Genomic DNA, 7122 nt, shown 5'->3' on the forward strand with positions numbered 1-7122 from the left:
AGTGGATGAGATGGGAGTGGAAGCCACAGATCTGGGCAAAGAAGTGAAAATGCAGAAAGGAAATGAAGAGATCGAGGACAGGAACCACTCGACCCACTTGGCAGCTGTCAGAATGAGTAAGACTTCACTGTTCCTGGCTCCTTCTTACTAGAAACCAGTGAGATAGAGGATCAGAGAGACTGGAGACGTGAGTGCTTTGCAGTGGCGGGGGGGAGGGGGAGAAGAGGCCTATGGAGTCTGAGACGGCTAGAGTGAGATTTGTCTTCCATTAATGTTACTTCTTTCATGGGGAAAAGGACAGAGTGACAACACACACAACGCACACACAACATGAAGCCCGAGTGTGAGTGTGGATGAGCCTGGGGAGAGCAAACGCCATCTTGACACAGATTTCTAAAATGTGATCATAAAATAACCTCAGGAATAGGAGGAAAACAGACGGCCTGACTTCATTCTTTTGTTTTCACATAAGCTAGATGGTTGTCGTTGTTGTTTTTAAATTTTGAGCATGATTGGGGCTGGGGAGGTGGCTCAGTGGTAGAGTGCTTGCCTTGCATGCCTGAGGCCCTGGGTTTGATTTCTCAGCACCACATAAGCAAAAAAGAAAAAAAGCCAGAAGTGGCGCTGTGGCTCAAGTGGTAGAGTGCTAGCCTTGAGCTGAAGAGCTGAGGGACAGCGCCCAGGCCCAGAGTTCAGGCCCCACGACTGGACCCCCCCCCAAAAAAAAAATTTGAGCATGAAAAATGCTAAACACAGGCAAAGATTAAAAAAAAAAAGAAGTATAACCCAGTGCCAGTAGCTCATGCCTACAATCCTAGTTACTCAGAAGGCTGAGATCTGAGGATCATAGTTTGAAGACAGTCTGGGCAGGAAAGTCTGTGCGCTTCTTATCTCCAATTAACCACCAAAAAATTCTAGAAATGGAGTTGTGGCTCTAATGATTTTAGAGTGCTGGGTTTGAGCAAACAAAAACCCTCAAGAACAGCACAGAATGGTGTGCGCACACACGTACACATGCACACTCACACATACACCTCGCTGTGCTAATCCCTCGTGGATTTGACTTTTCTTTATAAACATTTCTGTGCATAAAAGTCACACCGATACACAATTTGTTGACACTTTAATGGTTTTGATAGTTAAATAGCCTAACGATAATGCTAATAAAAAAATGTATGATTGGGGCTGGGAAGGTGGCTCAGGGGTAGAGGGCTTGCCTTGCATGCCTGAGGCCCTGGGTTCGATTCCTCAGCACCACATAAGCAAAAAGATAAAAGCCGGAAGTGGCACTGTGGCTCAAGTGGTAGAGTGCTAGCCTTGAGCTAAAGAGCTGAGGGACAGTGCCCAGGCCCAGAGTTCAGGCCCCACGACTGGACCCCCCCAAAAAAAATGTATGATTAAGAAGGCAAGCATTATAAATGGGAGGAAAAGCGTGTGGGTATGCAGCTAGCTGGCACGATCTAGAGGCTGGTCAAAAGAAGAAGATAGAGAAGAGAGAAGAAAAGGGTCAAAGGTCAATGTAGTTGTTTTCGTAAGTTAGATACAGACGCATACAGAGATTAAGAACCCCCATCTAAAGCAAGGCACACTGCGTGTCTAGCAGAGAGTGGATGGACTTTTCCTATGAAGGGAAAAGGCCCCTGACCATCACTGTCCTCAGGTGAGCTCTGTCGAGTCTCATAATACAGGTGGAATATTCCAGTGTATTGCTCCAATTTGGTATCCTTGGTGCTTTTCCAAGCAGACATTAAGTTGGCTTTTGACTTCTTCATACTCATGTGTCAGCTACATGATCGTAATTCAGTCTTTCTTCTAACATTGTTGGTTCAGATTTGCTTTTTATCACTCATCATCGGGGGTGTAATACCTGCCACTTCATCAGATGATGTACTCACAAGAATTCTGCTCATGTTGATCTCGTACGAATTCCATCAAAAGAAAAAGAACTTATGGTTTATACTACCTAACTTCATGATTTAATATAAAAATAGAATATCAAGACGGGAAGACATGGATGTAAAAGTAACTATTTAGCTGGGCACCAGTGACTCATGGCTGCCTCCTAACTAGTCAGGAAGCTGAGGTCTGAGGATGTGGTTTGAAGCCAGCCCAAGGAAGGAAAGTCCATGAGACTCTTCTCTCCAGTTAACTCCCAAAAAGGCTGGAAGTGGAGCTGTGGCTCAAGTGGTAGAATGTTAGCCTTGAACCAGAGAGCTCTGGGAGAACACCTAGACCCTGCGTTCAAGCCTCAGGACCCGCATAAAAATAAATAAATAAATAGGGCTAGGAATGTGGCTTAGTGATATAGTGCTTGCCTAGCATGCATGAGAATCTGAGTTCGATTCCTCAGTATCACATAAACTCCAAAATAAGTAATAAATAGATAACAATTTATGGCCAGGCTATAGCTTCATGGTAGGGCACTGGCCTAAAATCCACAAAACCCTTGGTTTGAATCCTAGCATTAAAACAATTAATTAATTAATTATAATTTTAGATGAGTATAATAGACTACTCAGTATAGAATATATAAAATAGAATACAAATACAATAGAACACAAATAAATAGAACACTCACTACTGAATTCACATATATTCTGATCAAATTATTTACAATGCTTATCACATATATATTCAATTAACTTGTACCATAGATTCCAAGAGAATTAAATGAAGAATCATTTAGACAGATGCTGTTAGAAACGTTAGGTGTTCATTTTTTTTTAATAATGTAAGCCCTTGAATGGCAATCCAAATTGATTGAACCACTGATGCTAAGTTATACAAAATTGCACCACTTTAATTAAAGCTTTTTAGTTTACATTTGGCCACCTCAAAGTAGTTGTAACATCAGGTTGGTCAATTTAAATACTGTGGCTCCCTGTTGGATAGACACACAATCTTTACACCCAAATGTTAATGCATACAAAGCAACAAGGGATTGTTAAATAAAACAGCAATAGTTACTGCAAATTAGGCCTTGTGACCAATTACACATGATTAAAATTACTTCCCACATTCACATCCACAGTACTCGTCCACCATTTAACATCTCAACCAAAATGTTACACATGGGAAACAATCACTCACAGGCAAAAATATTAAACCTGTATATTTGGTATTGCAAATACACTTATGCATGAGCAAGCAAGGTGTTCACAGTGAGAATCTACAGCTACAGAAGCCTGAAAATGATTTACAAAAATTGTTAAATAATTAAAAAATTGTTTGAAAATATCCACTTCTTGTTGTAGACCCACACTGTACACACAACTATAAACATTGTTCCTTATGTAAACAAAAAAGAAAAAATCATAAGATTTGAGAGGTCTGGACATTTCCTTCCCAACAGATATTAAAGGCAACGTCTTTATCTAAGACATTGTACTGAAAGGACTATTGTATTTTAAAGACAAGATCACTGTCTCCACAGGTTTTTGAAAAATTAAAAAAAAACTATATAGCTGTGTTAATCAAAGCGCTTATTTTGTACAATACAATGATAATGACCTTCAATTTAAAAAAAAATAAAATAAGCTACAAGTATCAAAGAAGCAATATAGGAACTCTTTGGACTTTCTTTTATTATGCTAAAATAGTGGTGTTTTTAGGATTTACATTATTGTACTCTCCAATACAAAGAATGGGGATGTGTTAAAGTATACAGTACACCATTTTCATACATGTACAACATTGGTGGATGAAAAATGTCTCTTAGCAGTAATACTGGAGGTAGCCTCTGGTTTTACCAGCTGCATACTGTAGGACTATTATATAAGTAAAAATCTCTCGTGATATTGGAAAGTGATTAGAATGTACAAACTGATATAGTAGCTTTCATCCGCCTCTTAAAGGTACCACCACAGGAAAGTCCATTTAAGATGTTGGTAGGTTTAACAAAGTAGGAATGCTGGCACTGTTGAATTGGGCAACAGTTCTTCAGACCTGGCTCAGAGCTACAATGCATTTAATTTATTAAAGCAGCTGACATGACGACTTTTTGTGAGCCCTTCCAGGTACTGGAGTTTTTCTGTTAATTTGCCGCACTAGGTCATAAAAAAATCTCATTAACATTTATTTTTGATTTTGTAGAGATTCTAAGAATGCACAGTTGTTCCATTGCCTTGCTAGATTTTGATCTTGTTCCTTTCCTACAACCCTTTCATCTTCCAAGTCACACTTATTACCAACCAGGATCATTGGAACATCAAAAGTGTCTTTAACTCGAAGAATCTGCTCTCTTAGATCTTGTAAGTCATTAAATGTGGACTGTGCTGTGATGGAATAAATTAAAGCAAAGCCTTGTCCATTTTTCATGTACAAATCCCTCATTGCTGTAAACTGTTCCGTTCCTGCAGTATCCAAAATTTCAAGCATACACTGCTGTGCATCTACTTCAACTTGTTTTCTATAAGAATCTTCTATTGTAGAATCATATTTTTCAACAAAAATTCCTTGAACAAACTGTACAGTCAGAGCAGATTTTCCAACACCTCCTGAGCCAAGAACAACCAGCTTATACTTCTGCATGATGCAAACTTGTCAAAACCTAGTACCTCTCACGCTGTCACCCGGATCCTCCCGGCCACCCCGCGCTCCCTCCCCCCCCCCAGGGTCTCAGCTCGCGGCTTCACAGCGGTCCTACCACTCAACAGAAAAGTTAACTGAATATAAACTATAGACCTAAGCATAAAATTTGTCAAATAAGATATAGGAGAAAACCAAAATGTCCTTTTGGTGGAGAAAGATTTCCTATACAAAATGCTGAAAGCATTAAGCATGGAAGAAAAAATTCATGAAAATGAACTTTATCAAAATTAAAAACTGATCTTCAAAAGCCACAAACTAAGAAAAAAAATGAACACAAACATCTGACAAAAACATATTGTATCCACAATACGGACAACTCAGTATCAGGAAGATAATCTAAGAACAAAACAGGAGATTTTTAGCACTTTATAAAAGGAACTCATTAAAGAGGTGACTAGGGTCTAGCCTTGGTGACCGATGCCTGTAATCCTACCTGCTCAAGAGGGTGAGATCTGAGAATCATAATTCAAACCCCAGACAGAAAAGTCCACAAGACTCTTATCTCCAATAAACCACCAAAAAGCTGGAAGTGAAGCTGTGTCTCAAGTGGTAGAGCACTAACCTTGAGCAAAACCAGCTAAAAAATATCACCCTAGCCCTGAGTTCAAGACCTACTACAGGCTAGCTATTAGAATGGTTTAAGTTAATAACATGATCCAAACTACTGAAAACAAAACTCTGACAAAACTAAATGGAACTCATTTGCTGATGGGAAATTAAAATAAGGTAACCACTCTGAAAACCCACTGAGCAGTGTTGGTGTATATGTGTGTGTGCACATGCACACATATGCACACACATACCAGTACTGGGATGGTGCTTTACCATTTAAGCTACACATCCACTTCTGGAGGTTTTTTGCTTATTAATTGGAGCTAAGAGTCTCACAGAATTTTCTGCTCTGACCAGCTTTGAACCCAGATCCTCAGATCTCAGCTGCCTGCATTCTTAGGATTACAGGCATGAGCTATCTGCACCCACTTCCTAGGTGTTTCTTAATCCAATCAACTTCACAAGATGAATCATCATAGCCACACTCCTCAGCAGTGTGACAGTCAAGCACATCTTCTTAAGCCCAGAACATTCATCCATGGACCCCAAAGTACTCACACCCAGTTCATAATGCAAGATACAGCACAGTATCATCTTCAAGAGTCCAACGTTGTCCCAAGTACAAGTCTCCTCCTAGACTCATCCCCCATTCCACAAGGAAGAATAGAAGCATCCAAAAAAAGATGGACCAGGTGCCAGTGGCTCACACCTGTAATCCTAGCTACACAGGAGGCTTGAGATCTGAGAATTGCAGTTCAAAGCCAGCCAGGACAGGATATCTGTGGGTCAGCAAAAGCTGGAAGTGGCACAGTGGCTCAAGTGGTAGAGTGCTAGCCTTGAGCAAAAGATGCTCAGGGACAGCATCCAGGCCCTGAGTTCAAGGCTCAGGACCAGTACCAAAAAAAAGAAAGAAAGAAAAGGAAGCAAGCAAGCAAGGAAGGAAGAAGGAAAGAAAGAAAGAAGGAAGGAAGGAAGGAAGGAAGGAAGGAAGGCAAGAAAGAAAGAAGGAAAGAAGGAAAGAGAAAAGAAAAGAAAAAAAAGAAAAAGGAAATATGGAGACCAGATGTTGGAGGCGCATGCCTATAATCCTATCTATTCAAGAGGCTAGGATCTGAGGACTGCAGTTTGAAGCCAGTCTTGACAGTTAAGTCTGTGAGACTCTTAGCTCTAATGAATCAACAAAAAGCCAGAAGTGGAATTGTGGCTCAAACGGTAAAGCACTAGCCTGGCACCCAAAAGCTCAGTGACAGCTCAGGCCCTGAGTTCAAGTCCCTGAACACACACACACACACACACACACACACACACACACATACACACACACAGCAAACATGAAAATATGGGACCAAAATGAGCTGGAAGCCCAGGAGGCCAAGCATTCAGTCCTGCACCTCCATGGCTTGTACCACGCTTTGCAGTGGAGCTCATGGCCACGGCTTTGAGGATTCCCCCCACCCCTGCAGCCTGGCAGCACCGCCGCCTCTCCCTCCCCTCCGAGCGGCTCCACTTGCTGCTGATGGCTGTTCTCTTGCCTCTGAAGCTTTTCCCTCCCAGCTGCCTGCACTGCTTCCAAGACCCAGAGTGTCAGCATCCTGATCGCTGTATAAACCCTGCACAAGAATGAGGCTAAGGGCCGAGCCATCCTGGACAGCATCCAGGCCCCAGGGCCATGGCTGTAGGGGCCTTGGAGTGACTGGACATGGACAAGGGGAGACATTTGAGTCACAAGCGAACTATGTTAGAAACCTAGGCTGGACAGCACGCTGTCTTTTTCTTGTGTCAGAGTTTACTCAGTAACACTACAAAGTCACAGACACTTCATTGGCGTTCATTTGCCCAGGACAGCAGTGATGACTTGATAGCTTAGGCCCTGGTCAATGCAGGTTCACTGTGCTCCCATTGTCAGTACTGAGACTAGCTGTCACATCTCACATTGCACTTGACACAACAATGCAGAAATACAGCTAGTAGGACAGCTAG

General features: G+C 41.6%; 1 pseudogene across 1 annotated transcript; it reads right to left on the reverse strand.

Moving 5' to 3' along the window:
* Positions 1–3622: 3622 nt before the first annotated feature.
* LOC105997751 lies at positions 3623–4623 on the reverse strand (annotated as a pseudogene). The gene has a single exon (XR_001175661.1). The product of XR_001175661.1 is annotated as a ras-related protein Rap-1b pseudogene (transcript).
* Between the last annotated feature and the right edge of the window lie 2499 nt (positions 4624–7122).

Source organism: Dipodomys ordii, unplaced genomic scaffold, assembly GCF_000151885.1.
Source record: "Dipodomys ordii isolate 6190 unplaced genomic scaffold, Dord_2.0 Scaffold152, whole genome shotgun sequence".
Lineage (NCBI taxonomy): Eukaryota > Metazoa > Chordata > Mammalia > Rodentia > Heteromyidae > Dipodomys > Dipodomys ordii.